General features: G+C 45.1%; 1 protein-coding gene across 1 annotated transcript in view; it reads right to left on the bottom strand.

Annotated features, from left to right (window-relative positions):
- LOC119349121 (protein LIKE COV 1-like) overlaps positions 1 to 18,496 on the bottom strand; it is a 47,448-nt gene that overhangs the window by 21,661 nt on the left and 7,291 nt on the right. The gene's annotated exons all lie outside the window — the stretch shown is intronic.

Genomic DNA, 18,496 nt, shown 5'->3' on the forward strand with positions numbered 1-18,496 from the left:
GTTTCCAGGCACCGACGACGTTCTACTCGCTCCCACCATGATAAGCCATCCTTTGGCATATGTCGCACCCAACCCCCGACATGTTTGATGAGACTGTCTTCCCTTTTTCCACGCTCACGTCGCCCACTGACACTCCTGTCACCGAGTTGCACTTGTTTCCAGTATTGCCTGATCAGTTTGTAGATGCTGCATACTCTCCTCTGTTGTTGCCTAACCACGGTGCAGGTGCTGGACGAGGTGCCCGACTGGAGCTGCTTGATGATGACAGTGCGCCACCTACGCCAGCTGTTGCTACGCCGGCTGCACCCGCTGATACGACGGCCTCCGCCGACGTTGATCACACGTGCATGCCCCATGCACATGGATCCGCTGGCATGCCCGCGTCGCCTGGGCTGCCCGCCCTGGTGGCCTTGATGCCTGGGCTTGCGGCCCCGCAGTCGCCTGGGTCAGCTGACCCCGCGGCTCGGTCCCCTGGGCCGGTGGCCTTGCCGATGCACGTGTCCCATGCACATGGGCTCGCTGAAGCGCCTGTGTCGCCCGGTGCGCTCGTGTCGCCCGGTGCGCTCGTGTCGCCCGGTGCACTCGTGTCGCCTGGTTCCTCGTTGGCACTCACGCCTGGCCATTCTTCGTCGACAACTCCAGGCCAGGTGCTGCGCTTGACTATGCCGCCAGACGCACTTGTTGACTCACCTGCAGGCGCGTCCTCTTCGCCACTCTTGGATAGTAGCTCTCCTGTGGTGACAGCTCCATCGCCACCTCCGCCTGTCGTCCTGCGCCCTCATACTCGCAGCAAGAGTGGCATCTTCTAACCAAAGAAGCGTACTAATGGGACTGTCGCATGGCTTGCAGCATGCATGGCGCATGCTGAGGCAGATCCTACGACTGAACCACGACACTTTCAGGCAACACTTCGCATTCCACATTGGCGTGCTGCTATGGAGCAGGAGATCCATGCTCTTCAGCAGAACAACACTTGGCGTCTGGTTTCACCTCCATCTGGTGTCAATATCATTGATTCTAAATGGGTATTTAAGGTGAAGAAGCATGCTGATGGCTCCATTGAGAGGTATAAGGCACGCCTGGTTGCAAAGGGATTCAAACAATGGTATGGCATTGATTACGAAGACATGTTCAGTCCTGTTATTAAACCAACTACTATTCGTGTTCTTCTTTCCTTGGCTGTTACTTGAGGATGGTCGCTTCGACAGCTTGATGTTCAAAATGCTTTTCTCCATGGAGTTCTGGAAGAAGAGGTCTATATGCGTCAGCTGCTAGGGTTTGTTGATCCTGATCAGCCACATCATTTGTGTCGTCTTGTCAAGGCTCTCTATGGGTTGAAGCAGGCCCCTCGTGCATGGCATGCACGTCTTGGAGCTGCTCTTCATGCGCATGGTTTTGTGCCTTCTACAGCGGATACGTCTCTATTTATTCTTCAGCGGCCTGAGGTGACTATGTATATTCTGGTCTACGTTGATGATATCATTCTTGTCAGTTCATCTGCTGTTGCTACGGACCGGCTTGTGTCCTCTCTTGGTGCTGAGTTTACTGTTAAGGATCTTGGGAGACTCCATTATTTCCTGGGTTTGGAGGTGCTTCATTCTGATGGTGGTCTGGCCCTTTCTCAGAGGAAGTACTCTCAGGATCTTCTACGTCGTGCTGGTATGTTGCAGTGCAAGATTGCCACGACTCCTATGTCTGCCATAGACAAGCTGACAACTCTTGATGGTGACTTACTCTCTCCTGAGGATGCTACGGAGTATCGCAGTATTGTTGGTGGGCTGCAGTACTTGCTCGTTACTCGACCAGACATATCTTTTGCAGTCAACCGTGTGTGCCAGTACCTTCATGCACCTCGTGGACCTCACTGGTCTGCTGTTAAGCGCATCTTGCGCTATGTTCGTCACACCGGTTCATATGGTCTCTATCTTCGACCTGCATCTTCTGGACTGATCTCAGCCTTTTCTGATGCCGATTGGGCTGGTTGTCCTGATGATCGGCGATCCACGGGGGGACATGTTGTGTTCTTTGGACCTAACTTTATCGCCTGGCAAGCTCACAAGCAAGCTACAGTGTCCCGGAGTAGTACTGAAGATGAGTACAAAGCAGTTGCTAATGCCACAGCTGAGATCATATGGGTGCAGTCATTACTTCGAGAGTTGAAGGTCTCTCCCACTCAGTCGCCTATCCTTTGGTGTGACAACATTGGTGCCACATATCTTTCATCTAATCCGGTATTTCATGCCCGAACGAAGCACATCGAAGTTGACTATCATTTTGTCAGGGAACGCGTTGCAAAGAAGCTTCTTCAGATCAAGTTTGTTTCTTCTAAGGATCAACTTGCTGATATCTTCACTAAACCATTGCCCTTGCCTTGTTTTGAAGCATGTCGACACAATATTAACCTTCTGAGTATTTCAGGACATAGTTAAGATTGAGGGAGGGTGTTAGACTAAGTATATATTAGATATACGTGTTGTAACACAACTTGTATTTGTATGGTTCCCTCTTATAAATATATGACAGCCGTACCCACCAAGGGTATCGAGCATTGTTCCAAACCCTAATACGTCTAACAGTCAACTACTTCTACTTAATTATAGATCCTTCAATCCTCAGGAGTGATAGACTGCTAGTGCATCTCGCTCAGGATCTCGTTTGCCGCACTAGTGTAATCTGTGTTGAATACTCCCTCCATATAAAAATATAAGATGTTTTTGACACTGTCACAGTGTAAAAAAGGTCTTATATATTTTCATACGGAGGGAGTACTAGGTGAACTCCGAACTTAATGAGAATGAACAATAGAATGGTTCTTTTGAAGATTTTGTAAGTATTCCTTCCCATCCTATACTAGGTGAACTAGTCAAATTTGTTTCTCTAGGGGAAAACTAGTCAAATTTTGTTTGTTGATGCCGAAAGCTAAATGGTACTCTGAACATTCAGAAGAACAAAATTAAACAATAGTAAAAAATATATACAATTATGACTACGAAGTATCTATGGTGATGCAAATTATAAGCCAATTATGCAAATTGCATCAGATAAGCAATGCGCGTGAGTCGCCTACCTCTACTTAGTTGCACATCCTTCTGATCCTCAGGTGCAACAAATCGCTAACACATTGTGTTCATGATCTTGTTTGGCCCAATCATGTGGTATGTGTTCAAAGTTCTATTTGTTATTGGTGAACAAATATGCAAGTGGTTTTCCCCGGCTTCTGTTCGTTCTCCTATGGCATGCTTGGATTGTATGTGGATGTTGATCTAGGGTTGACAAAATCCAGGGCATCGACATACCACCATATACAACGATCTTTGTGAAACATCGTAGAAATGTGTCAACGCCCTTACACATGTTTCTAAAGCAAATTATCAAATAAGGTACCGAGATGAGAGTTTGTGAAGGGGTGTCCGAGACCTTTGTGGTGTGTGCCTCTCAGGTGTGTAGCAACACTAGCAGAAACAGATTCAACTAATGTGGTTGAGGCATACACAGGCCAAGAAACCATACAGAATGAGGCTACGGTGTTTTATGATATTGTGTGGCGTTAGCTGGACTTATTGTAGAGGTGGACTTCATCGTTACCAAGGGAATTGAATGGAGTGACACCCAAGATTGTCAAGTCTTGCTTTTCTAATCTACTTTCATGTAATAGAGTCGATGAATCACCTGGTATATAAGGATACAGTGATGATCTTTCCTAAGAAAAAGATTGGGCGTCCTTGGTGGATGAGAGACAATGAAAGCCGGTGTGCTTTTTAACATTTATTAAGAGGAGCTTACATTATCTTTAGAAACTTCATGTGTGGTAACTTGTTACAAGGTAGTAAGATTTCAACTTTTGTAAGCCACACAGTACTATAAACCATGTGAAAATCTGAATTAATAGCTATGCCGATACTTTTGGTATGGCGAGTAAAGCCGCACCTACTAGTTACATTTGTATATGTTTCTTCTTTATAAATACTAAGATGTCAGTGGTGACATGACCCTGTAGCCAGGCAAACAAATATAGTTTGGTTCCTTATTTGCTCATCCTACTCCATATATTTAAGTAAAGAAAACTCTGTCACAATTGCTATTCTGAAGTGATTATGCTTTAGGAATGAGCGGCATTGGGAAAAACAATTCAACTGGCGAGCCAATACTCAGTGCACAAACTGAAACAATAGTTACCTGGAACAGTTTTGGCACAATGAGTATACTCGCACATAGTAGTTCATCAGGATAGCATTGTCCTATTTACATATGCTAAAGATTCAAGTGCTGGCATCAGTGGCGGAGCCAGTTCCCAGCGACCCGAGCCAGCTGGTTGGGCTCACCGCTGCCGCTGGTTTGAGCTAAGTCTCTGGCAGCAACCACGTCCTACGCGTTGAACCATAGTCAAGCCAAGATCATGCACATGCCGACCATGGTTCTCAAAGTCATGGAGCAAACGGATGAATGAGGTGCTCAGAACAAGCGCCTGCACATGCATATTTTTAGTCCTACCAAGCTGCTGTGTAGCAGGGGCTGCTCAGTGTAGCTTAGACCAGTCAGCGAACCACACACGGAAACAATAGAAATGTCGTCAAATGTATCCGTGGAGAAACGAGAATGCTTTGGTTGGCAGAAATGGCGTGCTCGGGGGCAGGGGCGGCGCAACGACGGGCGCGGGCGACGGTGACGGTGTCGACGGGTGCGGGCGACGGTGATGGCGACAACGACGGCGATGAGGAGCAGGGGCGATGTGACGACGGGCGCGGGCGACAGCATGGTTGGGGGCAGGGGCGGAATGACGACGGGCGCGGGCGATGGCGTGGTTGGGGGCAGTGGCGACGCGACGAAGGGCGCGGGCGACGGTGACGGCAACGACGGGTGCGGGCGACGTCGACGAGGAGCAGGGCGTCGGGGCAGAGGGCGGCATCGGCTGCGGGAAGAATGAGAAACTACCAAAAAATTTGCAAAGTGTTGGCTTATATAGCCAGAGCATTGATCCCGGTTCGTGGCACAAACCGGGACCAATGCCCCCATTTAGTCCCGGTTGGTGCCACCAACCGGGACCAAAGGTCTTTTTTCAGCAGCCCAAAGGGCGGGAAGCAGAGGCCTTTGGTCCCGGTTGGTGGCACCAATAGGGACTAAAGGGCGGCATTGGTCCCAGTTAGTGCCACTCACCGGTACCAATGCACCCCTTTAGTCCCGGTTGGTGCCACCAATCGGGACCAAAGGCCTTGTGCTGCCCGCATCAAAAGTTTAGTCCCACCTCGCTAGTTGAGAGAGCTCGAGAGTGGTTTATAAGCGCTGCTGCGCCCACCCTCTCGAACTCCTCTCAACTGCAGGCTTTCGGGCCTAACCTGTCATTGTGTGCATGTTGGCCTTCTGGGCCTGCTGTGGGCCTGAATCCTGGCCCATGATTGGGTTTCTAATCGTATTCAAGCCGTGGTGGCCCAGTAGGTGGTACTTTTTTTTGCTTTATTCATTTTATTTTGTTTCTACTTACTGTTGCTATTTTTATTTATTTTAGTTTATTAAAGTCTATTTTGTTTCTACTTATTTATTAAAGTTTATTTTGTTTCTACTTATTTATTTTACTTTATTTCTACTTATTTATTTTCTTTTCTTTTTTTGCTTTTTTATTTATTTTATGAAAATTCTTTTTGCTTTTAATGTTTTGAACAGAAAATACTTTGATAATTTTAGTTGCATACATTTTATATAATTTTAGTTGCATAAATTTTATATAATTTTAGTTTCAATAATACTAGAAGTTTATAAAAGATTTTTGGTTGATTCCTTTAGCTATTAGAGTTTCATTAAAGTTTTCTAGTTCATTCTTTTTTCTATTAGAGTTTCATTAAAGTTTTCTAGTTCATTCTTTTAGTTTACTATTTTTGCAATTAGAGTTCCATAAAAGTTTTCTAGTTCATTCTTTTTTATATTAGTTCATTCTTTGAGCTAAATGACCCTGAAATTGAAAAGCATTTCAAATGAACTCTGAAAAGGTTGAAAGTTGGCATGGCATCATCATTTCACCCACATAGCATGTGCTAAAAAGTTGAGAGGGTTACGGCAAAAACTGGATGCACTTCATGTATAAAACAGACTATTTATTTCGAGGTATCAGGGTTTCGGACGAAAACTCATGTGTTACAACAGACATTTCATTTCTTCACATGTAACTGCAATGATATTCTAGATCAAAGGCATGATCATAATAGTCGTGGAGAGAAAGTATTCACTTTTTCTTCGCTTCTGTCCTTTGCTTATTGCGCCGTAACCATGGATAATATTCATCATTTAACAGGGTGCTTGGGTCAGCCTTGACTTTGAAGGGAGGAATTTCATGAAACTTTGCATAATCTTTGGATATGTCTGTCTTGCCCTCCACTCCCGCGATCTCTCTTTTTCGTGAAAAAACTATGTGGCGCTTTGGCTCATCGTATGGTGTGTTCGCTTCCTTATCTTTTCTTTTTCTCGATTTGGTAGACATGTCCTTCACATAGAAAACCTGCGCCACATCATTGGCTAGGACGAATGGTTCGTTTGTGTACCAAAGATTGTTCAGATCCACTGTTGTCATTCCGTACTATGGGTCTACTTATACCCCGCCTCCTGACAGATTGATCCATTTGCACTTAAACAAAGGGACCTTAAAATCATGTCCGTAGTCAAGTTCCCATATGTCCACTATGTAACCATAATATGTGTCATTTCCCCTCTTGGTTACTGCATCAAAGTGGACACCGCTGTTTTGGTTGGTGCTCTTTTGATCTTGGATGATCGTGTAAAATGTATTACCATGTATCTCGTGTCCTTTGTAAATCAATAGAGTCAAAGATGGCCCCCTGGACAACGAGTACAGCTCATCACAAACAGTGTTGTCACCTCTGAGACTTGTTTCCAACCAACTGCCGAAGTCCTGATGTGTTCACATGTAATCCGGTCGTCATGCTGCTCTGGGTGTTTGGAGTGCAGACTGTTCTTGTGTTCATCGACATACGGGGTCACCAAGGTAGAGTTCTGTAGAACTTTGTACTATGCTTGAGACCAAGAATACCCGTCCCTGCATATTATTGAGTCCCCTCCAAGCGTGCCTTTTCCAGTCAGTCTCCCCTCATACCGCGACTTAGGGAGACCAATCTTATTAAGGCCAGGAATGAAGTCAACACAAAATCCAATGACATCCTCTGTTTGATGGCCCATGGAGATGCTTCCTTCTGGCCTAGAATGGTTATAGACATATTTCTTTAGGACTCCCATGAACCGCTCAAAAGGGAACATATTGTGTAGAAATACGGGGCCCAGAATGACAATCACGCCGACTACATGAACTAGGACATGCGTCATGATATTGAAGAAGGATGTGTTGGGGAACGTAGCAGAAATTCAAAATTTTCTACACATCACCAAGATCTATCTATGGAGAGACTAGCAACGAGAGAGTGGAGAGTGCATCTACATACCCTTGTAGATCGCTAAGCGGAAGCGTTCAAGAGAACGGGGTTGAAGGAGTCATACTCATCGTGATGCAAATCACCGGAGATCCTAGTGCCGAATGGACGGCACCTCCATGTTCAACACACGTGCAGCCCGGTGACGTCTCCCTTGCCTTGATACAGCAAGGAGAGAGGGAGAGGTTGGGGAAGACTCCATCCAGCAGCGGCACAACGGCGTGGTGGTGATGGAGGAGCGTGGTACTCCAGCAGGGCTTCGCCAAGCACCGCAAGAGACGAGGAGGGAGAGGGGCAGGGCTGCGCCAAGAGGGAGAGGTTCTCATGTGTATGGCAGCCCCAAACCCTCCACTATATATAGGGGCAAGGGGGAGGGGGAGGCTCCCTAGGGTTTCCCCTAGGGGGGCGGCGGCCAGGGCAGATGGGATATCCACTTTGGGTGACTTGGACCCCAAGCCAGGAGGTGGGAACCCTAGATGGGGCGCCCCAAACCCCCTGGTCACGTGGTAATAGGTGAGGGGGGCGCACAACCCCTTAGTGGGCTGGTTTGCCCCCTTCCCTTGGCCCATGAAGCCCCCCCAACACTTGCCGGGGCTCTCGAAACACCTTTCGGTCATGCTGGTCATCACCCGGTACCTCCGGAACACTTCCGGACTCCAAAACCCTTCGTCCAATATATCGATCTTCACCTCCGGACCATTCCGGGACTCCTCATGACGTCCGGGATCTCATCCGGGACTCCGAACAACATTCGGTAACCACGTATATCTATTCCCTATAACCCTAGCGTCATCGAGCCTTAAGTTTGTAGACCCTACGGGTTCGGGAACCATGCAGACATGACCGAGACGACTCTCTGGTCAATAACCAACAGCGGGATATGGATACCCATGTTGGCTCCCACATGTTCCACGATGATCTCATCGGATGAACCACGATGTCGAGGATTCAATCAATCCCGTATACAATTCCCTTTGTCTAGCGGTATTGTACTTGCGCGAGATTCGATCGTCGGTATCCCGATACCTTGTTCAATCTCGTTACCGGTAAGTCTCTTTACTCGTTCCGTAACACATCATCCCGTGATCAACCCCTTGGTCACATTGTGCACATTATGATGATGTCCTACCGAGTGGGCCCAGAGATACCTCTCCGTCACACGGAGTGACAAATCCCAGTCTCAATTCGTGCCAACCCAACAGATACTTTCGGAGATACCCGTAGCGCACCTTTATAGCCACCCAGTTACGTTGTGATGTTTGGTACACCCAAAGCATTCCTACGGTATCTGGGAGTTGCACAATCTCATGGTCTAAGGAAATAATACTTGACATTAGAAAACTTTAGCATATGAACTACACGATCTATGTGCTAGGCTTAGGATTGGGTCTTGTCCAGCACATCATTCTCCTAATGATGTGATCCCGTTATCAACGACATCCAATGTCCATGGTCAAGAAACCGTAACCATCTATTGATCAACGAGCTAGTCAACTAGAGGCTTACTAGGGACATGGTGTTGTCTATTTACCCTCACATGTATCTGACTTTCCTATCAATACAATTATAGCATGGATAATAAACGATTATCATGAACAAGGAAATATAATAATAACTAATTTATTATTGCCTCTAGGGCATATTTCCAACAGTCTCCTACTTGCACTAGAGTCAATAATCTAGTTCACATCGCCATGTGATTAACAATCACAGGTCACATCGCCATGTGACCAACATCCAAAGAGTTTACTAGTGTCACTAAACTAGTTCACATCATCATGTGATTAAGACTCAATGAGTTCTGGGTTTGATCATGTTTTGCTTGTGAGAGAGATTTTAGTCGACGGGTCTGTAACATTCAGATCCGTATGTACTTTGCAAATCTCTAGGTCATTTTGTAAATGTTGCTTCCACGCTCCACTTGGAGCTATTCCAAATGGTTGCCCCACTATACATATCCGGTTTGCTACTCAAAGTCATTCGGATAGGTGTTAAAGCTTGCATCGACGTAACCCTTTACGCCAAACTCTTTATCACCTCCATAATCGAGAAACATGTCCTTATTTACTCCAAGGACAATTTTGACCGCTGTCCAATGATCCATTCCTGGATCATTCTTGTACCCCTTGACTGACTCATGGAAAGGCACACTTCCGGTGCGGTACACAACATAGCATACTATAGAGCCTATGTCTAAAGCATAGGGGACGACCTTCGTCCTTTCTCTCTCTTCTGCCGTGGTCGAGCTTTAAGTCTTAACTTCATACCTTACAACTCAGGCAAGAACTCCTTCTTTGACTGATCCATCTTGAACACCTTCAAGATCATGTCAAGGTATGTGCTCATTTGAAAGTACCATTTAGCGGTTTTTTGATCTATCCTCATATATCTTGATGCTCAATGTTCAAGCAGCTTAATCCAGGTTTTCTATTGAAAAACACCTTTCAAACAACCCTATATGCTTTCCAGAAATTCTACATCATTTCCAATCAACAATATGTCAACAACATATACTCATCAGAAATTCTATAGTGCTCCCACTCACTTCTTTGGAAATACAAGTTTCTCATAAACTTTGTATAAACCCAAAATCTTTGATCATCTCATCAAAGCGTATATTCCAACTCCGAGATGCTTACTCTAGTCCTTAGAAGGATTGCTGGAGCTTTGCATACTTGTTAGCACCTTTCAGGATTGACAAAACCTTCTGGTTGTATCACATACAACCTTTCCTCAAGAATAACGTCGAGGAAACAATGTTTTGACATCCTATCTGCAAGATTTCATAAATCATGCAGTAATTGCTAATATGATTCCAACAGACTTTTAGCATCGCTACGAATGAGAAAGTCTCATCGTAGTCAACTCCTTGAACTTGTCAGAAAACATCTTAACGACAAGTCGAGTGTTCTTAATGGTGACACTTACCATCATTGTCTGTCTTCCTTTTAAAATCCATCTGTACTCAACAGCCTTGCGACCATCAAGCGGTTATTCCAAAGTCTACACTTTGTTTTCATACATGGATCCTCTCTCGGATTTTATGGCCTCGAGCCATTTGTCGGAATCCGGGCCCACCATTCCTTCTCCATAGCTCCTAGGTTCATTGTTGTCTAGCAACATGACCTCTAAGACAGGATTGCGTACTACTCTGAAATAGTATGCGTCCTTGTCGACCTACGAGGTTCGGTAGTGACTTGATCCGAAGCATCATGATCACTATCATCAGCTTCCACTTCAATTGGTGTAGGTGCCACATGAACAACTCCATGTGCCCTGCTACACACTGGTTGAAGTGATGGTTCATTAACCTCATCAAGTCTCCACCATCCTCCCACTCAATTCTTTTGAGACAAACTTTTCCACGAGAAAGTACCCGATTCAAGAAACAATCCCTATTGCTTTCGGATCTGAATTAGGAGGTATACCCAACTGTTTTGGGTGTCCTATCAAGATGCATTTTATCCGCTTTGGGTTCGAGCTTATCAACCTGAAACTTTTTCACATAAGCGTCGCAACCCCAAACTTTTAAGAAACGACAGCTTAGGTTTCTCTAAACCATAGTTCATACTGTGTCGTCTCAATGGAATTACGTGGTGCCCTATTTAAAGTGAATGCGGTTGTCTCTAATGCCTAACCCATGAACAATAGTGGTAATTCGTTAAGAGACATCATGGTATGCACCATATCCAATAGGGTGCAACTATGATGTTCGGACACACCATCACTCTATGGTGTTCCAGGCGGTATTAATTGTGAAACAATTTCCACAATGTCTTAATTGTGTGCCAAAGCTCGTAACTCAGATACTCATCTCTATGATCATAGACATTTTATCCTCTTGTCACGATGACCTTCAACTTCACTCTGAAATTACTTGAACCATTCAATAATTTATACTTGTGTTTCATCAAGTAAATATACAACATCTACTCAAATCATCTGTGAAGTAAGAACATAATGATATCCACTGCGTGCCTCAGCACTCATTGGACAGCACACATCAAAATGTATTACTTCCAAGAAGTTGCTCTCTTGTTCCATCTTACTGAAAATGAGGCTTTTCAGTCATCTTGCCCATGTGGTATGATTTGCATGTCTCAAGTGATTTAGAATCAAGTGAGTCCAAACGATCCATCTGCATGGAGTTTCTTCATGCGTACATACCAATAGACATGGTTCGCATGTCTCAAACTTTTCAAAAAACAAGTGAGTCCAAAGACCCATCAACATGGAGCTTCTTCATGCGTTTTATACCACTATGACTTACATGGCAGTGCCACAAGTAGGTGGTACTATCATTACTATCTTATATCTTTTGGCATGAACATGTGTATCATTACGATCGAGATTCAATAAACCATTCATTTTAGGTGCAAGAACATTGAAGGTATTATTCAAATAAACAGAGTAACCATTATTCTCCTTAAATGAATAACCGTATTGCGATAGACATAATCCAATCATGTCTATGCTCAATGCAAACACCAAATAACAATTATTTAGGTTTAACACCAATCTCGATGGTAGAGGGAGCGTGCGATGCTTGATCACATCAACCTTGGAAACACTTCCAACACATATCGTCAGCTCACCTTTAGCTAGTCTCCGTTTATTCCATAGCTTTTATTTTGAGTTACTAACACTAAGCAACCGAATCGGTATCTAATACCCTCGTGCTACTAGGAGTACTAGTAAAGTACACATTAACATAATGTATATCCAATATACTTCCGTCGACCTTGCCTGCCTTCTTATCTACCAAGTATCTAGGGTGGTTCTGCTTTAGTGTCTGTTCCTCTCATTACAGAAGCACTTAGTCTCGGGTTTGGGTTCAACCTTGGGTTTTCACTAGAGCAGCAACTGTTTTGCCGTTTCATGAAGTATCCCTTCTTTCCCTTGCCCTTCTTGAAACTAGTGGTTTTCCTAACCATCAACAATTGATGCTCCTACTTGACTTCTACTTTCGCGGTGTCAAACATCGCGAATACTTCAAGGATCATCATATCTATCCCTGATATGTTATAGTTCATCACGAAGCTCTAGTAGCTTGGTGGCAATGACTTTGGAGAAACATCACTATCTCATCTGGAAGATTAACTCCCACTCGATTCAAGTGATTGTTGTACTCAGACAATCTGAGCACAAGCTCAATGATTGAGCTTTTCTCCATTAGTTTGCAGGCTAAGAAAATTGTCGGAGGTCTTATACCTCTTGACGTGGCCACGAGCTTGAAATCCCAATTTCAGCCCTCGAAACATCTCATATGTCCCGCGACGTTTTGAAAACATCTTCGGTGCCTCAATTCTAAACCGTTTAACATTACTGAACTATCACGTAGTTATCAAAATGTGTATGTCAAATGTTCGCAACATCCACAGACGATGTTTGAGGTTCAGCATACCGAGCGGTGCATTAAGGACATAAGCCTTGTACGCAGCAATGAGGACAATCCTAAGTTTACGGACTCAGTCCGCATAATTGCTACTATCAACTTTCAACTAAATTTTCTCTAGGAACATATTTAAAACAGTAGAACTAAAGCTAGAGCTACGACATAATTTGCAAGAATCTTTGGACTATGTTCAGGATAATTAAGTTCATCTTATGAACTCCCACTCAGATAGACATCCCTCTAGTAATCTAAATGATTACATGATCCGAGTTAACTAGGCCGTGTCCGATCATCACGTGAGACGGACTAGTCATCATCTGTGAACATCTTCATGTTGATCGTATCTACTATACGACTCATGCTCGACCTTTCGGTCTCTTGTGTTCCGAGGCCATGTCTGTACATGCTAGGCTCGTCAAGTCAACATAAGTGTTTCGCGTGTGTAAATCTGGCTTACACCCGTTGTATGTGAACGTTAGAGTCTATCGCACCCGATCATCACGTGGTGCTTCGAAACAACGAACTTTCGCAATGGTGCACAGTTAGGGGGACACTTTCTTGAAATTATTATGAGGGATCATCTTATTTACTACCGTCGTTCTAAGAAAATAAGATGCATATACATGATAAACATCACATGCAATCAAAAAGTGACATGATATGGCCAATATCATTTTGCTCCTTCTGATCTCCATCTTCGGGGCTCCATGATCATCATCGTCACCGGCATGACACCATGATCTCCATCATCATGATCTCCATCATCATGATCTCCATCATCATGTCTCCATGAAGTTGTCTCGCCAACTATTACTTCTACTACTATGGCTAACGGTTTAGCAATGAAGTAAAGTAATTACATGGCGTTATTCAGTGACACGCAGGTCATACAATAAATAAAGACAACTCCTATGGCTCCTGCCGGTTGTCATACTCATCGACATGCAAGTCGTGATTCCTATTACAAGAACATGATCAATCTCATACATCACATATCATTCATCACATTCTTTTGGCCATATCACATCACATAGCATACCCTGCAAAAACAAGTTAGACGTCCTCTAATTGTTGTTTGCATGTTTTACGTGGCTGCTATGGGTTTCTAGCAAGAAGGTTTCTTACCTACGCAAAAGCCACAACGTGATATGCCAATTGCTATTTAACCTTCATAAGGACCCTTTTCATCGAATCCGATCCGACTAAAGTGGGAGAGACTGGCATCCGCTAGCCACCTTATGCAACAAGTGCATGTCAGTCGGTGGAACTTGTCTCATGTAAGAGTACGTGTAAGGTCGGTCCGGGCCGCTTCATCCCACAATACCGTCAAAACAAGATTGGACTAGTAATGGTAAGCATATTGAACAAAATCAACGCCCACAAATACTTTGTGTTTTACTCGTGCATAGAATCTACGCAATAGACCTAGCTCATGATGCCACTGTTGGGGAACTTAGCAGAAATTCAAATTTTTCTATGCATCACCAAGATCTATCTATGGAGAGACTAGCAACGAGAGAGAGGAGAGTGCATCTACATACCCTTGTAGATCGCTAAGCAGAAGCGTTCAAGAGAACGTGGTTGAAGGAGTCGTACTCGTCGTGATGCAAATCACCGGAGATCCTAGTGCCGAACGGACGGCACCTCCGCGTTCAACACACGTGCAGCCCGGTGATGTCTCCCATGCCTTGATCCAGCAAGGAGAGAGGGAGAGGTTGGGGAAGACTCCGTCCAGCAGTAGCACAATGGCGTGGTGGTGATGGAGGATCATGGTACTCCAGCAGGGCTTCGCCGAGCACCGCAAGAGACGAGGAGGGAGAGGGGCAGGGCTGCGCCAAGAGGGAGAGGTTCTCATGTGTATGGCAGCCCCAAACCCTCCACTATATATAAGGGCAGTGGGGAGGGGGAGGCGCCCTAGGGTTTCCCCTAGGGGGGCGGCGGCCAGGGCAGATGGGATCTCCACTTTGGGTGACTTGGCCCCCAAGCCAGGAGGTGGGAACCCTAGCTGGGGCGCCCCAAACCCCCTGGTCACGTGGGAATAGGTGAGGGGGGCGCACAGCCCCTTAGTGGGCTGGTTTTCCCCCTTCCCTTGGCCCATGAATCCCTCCCAACACTTGCCGGGGCTCCCGAAACACCTTTCGGTCATGCTGGTCATCACCCGGTACCTCCGGAACACTTCCGGACTCCAAAACCCTTCGTCCAATATATCAATCTTCACCTCCGGACCATTCCGGGACTCCTCGTGACGTCCGAGATCTCATCCGGGACTCCGAACATCATTCGGTAACCACATATATCTATTCCCTATAACCCTAGCGTCATCGAGCCTTAAGTGTGTAGACCCTACGGGTTCGGGAACCATGCAGACATGACCGAGACGACTCTCTGGTCAATAACCAACAGCGGGATATGGATACCCATGTTGGCTTCCACATGTTCCACGATGATCTCATCGGATGAACCACGATGTCGAGGATTCAATCAATCCCGTATACAATTCCCTTTGTCTAGCGGTATTGTACTTGCCCGAGATTCGATCGTCGGTATCCCGATACCTTGTTCAATCTCGTTACTGGCAAGTCTCTTTACTCGTTCCGTAACACATCATCTCATGATCAACCCCTTGGTCACACTGTGCACATTATGATGATGTCCTACCGAGTGGGCCTAGAGATACCTCTCCGTCACACGGAGTGACAAATCCCAGTCTCGATTCGTGCCAACCCAACAGATACTTTCGGAGATACCCATAGTGCACCTTTATAGCCACCCAGTTACGTTGTGACGTTTGGTACACCCAAAGCATTCCTACGGTATCCGGGAGTTGCACAATGTCATGGTCTAAGGAAATGATACTTGACATTAGAAAAGCTTTAGCATACGAACTACATGATCTATGTGCTAGGCTTAGGATTGGGTCTTGTCCATCACATCATTCTCCTAATGATGTGATCCTGTTATCAACGACATCCAATGTCCATGGTCAGGAAACCGTAACCATCTATTGATCAACGAGCTAGTCAACTAGAGGCTTACTAGGGACATGGTGTTGTCTATTTACCCACACATGTATATGAGTTTCCTATCAATACAATTATAGCATGGATAATAAACGATTATCATGAACAAGGAAATATAATAATAACTAATTTATTATTGCCTCTAGGGCATATTTCCAACAGGATGGTGGGAACACCAGCTCGAAAGTGACAAGACATTGCGCCACATCACTCCTTAGTCTTGGTATGATTTCTGGATCGATCACCTTCTGAGAGATCGCATTAAGGAATGCACATAGCTTCACAATGGCTAATCAAACGTTTTTCGGTAGAAGCCCCCTCAATGCAACTAGAAGCAGCTGCATCATAATCACGTGACAGTCATGAGACTTTAGGTTCTGAAACTTTTTCTCTGGCATATTTATTATTCCCTTTATATTCGACGAGAAGCCAAACGGACCTTCATACTGAGCAGGCATTCAAAGAAGATTTCCTTCTCTTCTTTGGTAAGAGCGTAGTTGGTAGGACCTTCATACTGCTTTGGAGGCATACCATCTTTTTCGTGCAAATGTTGTAGGTCCTCCCGTGCCTCCGGTGCATCTTTTGTCTTCCCATACACACCCAAAAAGCCTAGCAGGTCCACGCAAAGGTTCTTCGTCATGTGCAACACGTTGATTGAAGAGCGGACCCCTAGGTCTTTCAAGTAGGGTAGGCCCCAAAATATAGAGTTTTTCTTCCACATGGGCGAGTGACCCTTAGTGTCATTCGGAATAGATAGTCCGCCGCGACCCTTTCCAAAGATTACATGTAAATCATTGACCATAGCAAGTATGTGATCACCGGTATACATGGCGGGCTTCTTCCGGTGATCTGCCTCGCCTTTGAAATGCTTGCCTTTCTTTCGACATTGATGGTTGGTCGGAAGAAATTGACGATGGCCCAGGTACACATTCTTCCTGCATTTGTCCAAGTATATACTTTCGGTGTCATATAGACAGTGCGTGCATGCGTGGTATCCCTTGTTTGTCTATCCTGAAAGGTTACCGAGAGCGGGCCAATCGTTGATGATTACAAACAGCAACGCGTGCAGGTTAAATTCCTCCTGTTTGTGCTCATCCCACACACGTACACTGTTTCCATTCCACAGCTGTAAAAGTTCTCCAACTAATGGCCTTAGGTACACATCAATGTCGTTGCCGGGTTGCTTAGGGCCTTGGATGACAACTGGCATCATAATGAACTTATGCTTCATGCACATCCAAGGAGGAAGGTTATACATACATAGAGTCACGGGCCAGGTGCTGTGATTGTTGCTCTGCTCCCCGAAAGGATTAATGCCATCCGCGCTTAAACCAAACCATACGTTCCTTGGGTCACCTGCAAACTCGGCCTGGTACTTTCTCTCAATTTTTCTCCACTGCGACCTGTCATCGGGTGCTCTCAACTTCACGTGTTTCTTATGGTCCTCATGTGCCATCACATCAACTTGGCATGCTCTTTGTTTCTGAACAGGCGTTTCAACCGTGGTATTATAGGAGCATACCACATCACCTTGGCAGGAACCCTCTTCCTGGGGCGCTCGCCGTCAACATCACCAGGGTCATCTCGTCTGATCTTATACCGCAATGCACCGCATACCGGGCATGTGTTCAAATCCTCGTACCCACCATGGTACATGATGCAGTCATTAGGGCATGCATGTATCTTCTGCACCTCCAATCCTAGAGGGCATACAACCTTCTTTGCTACATACGTACTGTCGGGCAATTCGTTATCCTTTGGAAGCTTCTTCTTCAATATTTTCAGTAGCTTCTCAAATCCTTTGTCAGGCACACCATTCTCTGCCTTCCACTGCAGCAATTATAGTATGGTACCGAGCTTTGTGTTGCCATCTTCGCAATTGGGGTACAAACCTTTTTTGTGATCCTCTAACATGCGATCAAACTTGAGCTTATCCTTTTGAATTTCGCACTGTCTCCTTGCATCAACAATGACCCGGCGGAGATCATCATCAGGCACATCGTCTGGTTCTTCTTGATCTTCAGCAGCTTCCCCCGTTGCAGCATCACCGTATTCAGGGGGCACATAGTTTTCATCGTCCTCTTCTTCTTCGCTGTCTTCCATCATAACCCCAATTTCTCCATGCTTGGTCCAAATATTATAGAGTGGCATGAAACCCTTATAAATTAGGTGGGTGTGAATGGTTTTCGAGTCAGAGTAAGACTTCGTATTCTCACATATAGGGCATGGACAACACATAAAACCATTCTGCTTGTTTGCCTCAGGCACTTCAAGAAAATTATGCACACCCTTAATGTACTCGGAGGTGTGTCTGTCACCGTACATCCATTGCCGGTTCTTCTGCATGCATTATATATAATTAAGTGTGTCAAAAACCATTACAGAACATCATGAATAGATAATTAAGTGACCAAATTAATAGAAGTTCATCATCACATTAAAACCAAAGTACATACATAGTTCTCATCTAACAACATATAGCTCTCCAGAGCATCTAATTAATTAAACCATACATTGAAACTATGTAAAACATTTCAATGCGAAAACAAATGCGATCATAATCGCAACCAAGGTAACAATTGATCCAACGACACAATGATACCAAGCCTCGGTATGAATGACATATTTTCTAATCTTTCTAATCTTCAAGC

Source organism: Triticum dicoccoides, chromosome 1B (assembly GCF_002162155.2).
Source record: "Triticum dicoccoides isolate Atlit2015 ecotype Zavitan chromosome 1B, WEW_v2.0, whole genome shotgun sequence".
Classification (NCBI taxonomy): domain Eukaryota; kingdom Viridiplantae; phylum Streptophyta; class Magnoliopsida; order Poales; family Poaceae; genus Triticum; species Triticum dicoccoides.